Source organism: Sinocyclocheilus anshuiensis, unplaced genomic scaffold, assembly GCF_001515605.1.
Source record: "Sinocyclocheilus anshuiensis isolate Anshui unplaced genomic scaffold, SAMN03320099.WGS_v1.1 scaffold180, whole genome shotgun sequence".
NCBI lineage: Eukaryota > Metazoa > Chordata > Actinopteri > Cypriniformes > Cyprinidae > Sinocyclocheilus > Sinocyclocheilus anshuiensis.
Window position 1 is genome coordinate 1,594,067 of NW_015554093.1, and position 3,735 is coordinate 1,597,801.

General features: G+C 36.6%; 1 long non-coding RNA gene across 1 annotated transcript in view; it reads right to left on the minus strand.

Annotated features, from left to right (window-relative positions):
• Window positions 1–3,735, minus strand: part of LOC107669387 (uncharacterized) — a 7,985-nt gene that overhangs the window by 1,882 nt on the left and 2,368 nt on the right. The window contains exon 2 of the long non-coding RNA XR_001631984.1: window positions 1,904–2,033. This is a non-coding gene — a long non-coding RNA (uncharacterized LOC107669387). The remainder of the gene's footprint in view (window positions 1–1,903; window positions 2,034–3,735) is intronic.

Sequence of the window (3,735 nt, forward strand, 5' to 3'; positions counted from 1 at the left end):
CTTTGCAGGACATGGAGTCGCCAGCACGATCACTTGCATTTTTTTCTTATAACAGTGGAAACAACCGTCATTTTTGCTCATAAAGGTAAGAGTAATACATCATTCGGGACTGTTAAGGGTCTACTTTTATTTGTGTGCACTCACAATATCAGCATACGTTGTGCTTTTTTAGAAAACAAACAGGATACGCTTTCTGCTGTCTCGGTCTTGAGCAGGAGCGCTTCACAAAAATGAACCGAAACCCTGCGAATATTCTATTTCCCCTGGGGCATTCATCATGGTAATTACTTGCTGGCGTTTTGCGGCAAGCTTTGCGTGCGCTTTAACATGGAACTCTTCCAGCACTCGCTGCTGCTGGACACTAAACACCGTCCGAGCCACTCTTGACAGTCGCGGTAGCACGATCTCGTGTTGTTTCCACCAGCGCGGCAAATCTTTGTCATCACCATAATAATTGATGGATATCTAAAATATAAAAATAAGGAGGAAGCAAGCCTGATGCCTGGCCCGTGTCTGAGCTATGATGTGAAAATTGTCCCGAAGCCATAAATAAGTCGGGGCCGTTGGGCTCGGGCTGAAATGCAGGGCTCTAAAGCGCAGCTTGTTGCATTTAAGCAGCAAAATACACCCACAATGACACCAAAATGGCCATCCTGGCCACACAGCTAAATAAATTATAATATTCAGTGATGTGATATGTGAAATGTGGAGTAACGTCTGGCGCAGTTGCAGCTTGTACTTATTACTAAAACAAGAAAGCAAACGAGTCGCATTAATAGTCATTCATTTTAGTTAACATATGCTATGATAATTTGAACAGATTTTTATTCTTATTGTAAAATAATGGAACATTTAGGTCATGAATATTGTCTCAAAAGTCATGGAAATTTATTGGTAAAAATGTGTACGAACCCTGAGTATATTGATCAGTATGATTGCAGTAAATGTGGTTATTTTGATAACACTCTCTACATGTGAAGTCAGTACTGTATATTTTGGTCTATAACACTCTAGTGCGATATTTTGACATTTACATTAAAGGTAGCCTAAAGTAAGGAATACATCTATTGTAATTGCAATCTCTTTTTTAATTTGACTTTTTATTAGTTAAAATGTTCGAATGCTGAAAAAGTGTACACGTGTTGCATTGTCTGTAAGAAATGGGCTCAGATTAACTTCATTTAGCACAATGGCTTTCAAACTCAGGTCTGCAAAGGGGTCTACAGAAAATTCATAAAAATACTGTTTTGTTTAAAAAAAAAAAGTAAATATTTTTCCAGTTAATGTTGTACACAAATATATATATATTTTTCACAATATATACTTTCTATATACACTACGTTTCAAAGTTGCAAGAATGCATGTGACAAAAACATTTATAATGTTATGTATAATTTAATGTGATGTATTAAGGATCATAATATTTCTTGAGCAACAATTCACATTTCTGAAGCATCATGTGACACTGAAGACTGGAGTAATGACTGCTAAAAATATTCACAGGAATAAATTACATTTTAGAAATAGAAAACAGTTACTTTGTAATAATATATCACAATATTACTGTTTTTACTATATTTTTAAGAGACTTTCAAAAATATTTTTAACAACCGCAAATTGAATGGAAGTGTATATATCTACCCTCATATTTTAGGCAGGGGGTTCTTCCCAACGGGATCGTCACATTTGTGGGTCTGTGCCATAAAGTTTACAACCCCTGATTCAGCAGATGCTTACTTATTGAACACTACAGGGACAGGTCAAATATTCACTGTGTGTGGTTATTGAGGAAGGGTGAGAGATAAAGGGAGAGAGAACGAGAACTACCCCCTTTCATGCCCAATAACCCAGTTATGCCTGTCCAGTCAGTGCCAGTGTAGTTTGAAGGGGGAAACACACTGACCTGTATGGAGGAAAGCACACACGGATCCTCTCAGTGATGGGCTGTACAGGATGGAGGCTCCTCTGGCTGGCCTGCTTGGTGTCCACTTTTCTTCAATATGGTGCGTGTTGATTTTAGTGTTAATATTAGGCTGTTAAATATGATGGGGGAAAAAAAACAGTCACTTGGGCAGAATAACATTTACACAACTGTACAGAACTTCGGCTTGATAATTTGCAGAAAACTGATTTCAGTTTTGCACATTTCAAAACCACGGTTTACATATTGTAACATACCATAACCCAATATTGTTCATTTTACAAAACCTTTAGAAATCAGTCCATTAGATGTGAAATGTTTAAATGAGGCATCATAAAACCAGTGTGCAACAAAGATCACAATGATCATCAGATCTTTTTGTAATAGGTGTTTTAAGTGTAATGTTACAATAATTGAAATATTTGTAATTTGGGTCGTTTTTTTTTTTTTTTCAGTTTCATTGTTCTCTCTGTTGGTGTATTTGTCCTTGCCAAGGCTGTCAGCTATAATTAAGGCTTTAGAGTCACTGTGCCTTCCCACACACACAAAAACCTGGGGGTGGCAGGGTAGTGGGGGTGGGACTCATCATTACAGTAATGAGACAGCCATTGAGATGGAAGGAGAGGGCTTGAAAGCTACACAACAGGACTGTGGAATAAATGGGCCTGCAAGTGAGGTGTCATTGCCAATTGTTTAAAATAAGAAAAATGGCCATAAATCAAGCGCAAACGTGCATTAAATGATCCTGCTTGAGTGTTTCAAATCTGTCTGACTTTCTTTTTTTCTGCAGAACACAAACAGGGTTTCTGCTGGTTTTATTAAGGTAAATTTAAGACTTTTTAAGGTAAAGAACATTTGAGGAACAAATTGAAGGGAACACAACAACATGTTCTCAATGTAAAGGTCTAGGGAGAAGCACACATTGAGTTGTATTAGCAACACTTCAAAGTTTGAAAAATGCAACTTCCAACTAATCTCCATTACTTTTTAATTCACTTTACACACACACACACACACACAAACAAACCTCAATGCTTCAATGCCTCTGCTCCTGACCACAAGATCATGAAAATAACTTTTACTGTACTTTCTGATCACTCCGCAAAAAAAATTCTTCCGTTTTTTTTTTCTTGTTTTCCAGTCTAAACATTCTTAATGCAAGATAAAGTTACTTGATAAGCAAATTGACATAAGTCTTTCTGTGAAACTGATCAAAATGAAGTTAATGATTAAAACAACAAATATCTGTCAGGCTCAGAAAAACTACTTAATTAAAAGAGAAGTTTTCATATACCCCACTGACAGACCCCACTGTTCTTGTTTTAAGAAAAAACGAATTTAATTTTGTTACATTTTTCAAAACTCTTGATTTAAGGATGTTTTTTTTCCAATGTATGCAAGATTTTCATTTCTGATTTAAGACCATTTTAAGGCCTTAAACTTTGGATAGGTGAATTAAGACTTTTTAAGAGGCACAGAAACCCTGAAAAAGATATTTTGAAGAATGTTGGAAACCAAACAGTTTCACGTCCCATTGACTTGCATTGTATTTATTGTCCATATAATGCAAGTCAATCCACCTTTTTCCTGAGTAACCGATGAACGCCGCCATGATGGATTCTAACTTCCATTAGAATGGGGTAAAAAGACAGATTGAATTAAACAAACTTTTTAAATGTAACTAAATATATAAATGAGAGCAGGATTAGGATGCATCTCAGCTCCCTAGTTTCACTAGTCAGGGCACTGACCAAGGGTTCGGCTGGAAGCAAGGCTACTGGAACATTCGCTCCATAAAATATCCCACATGCATT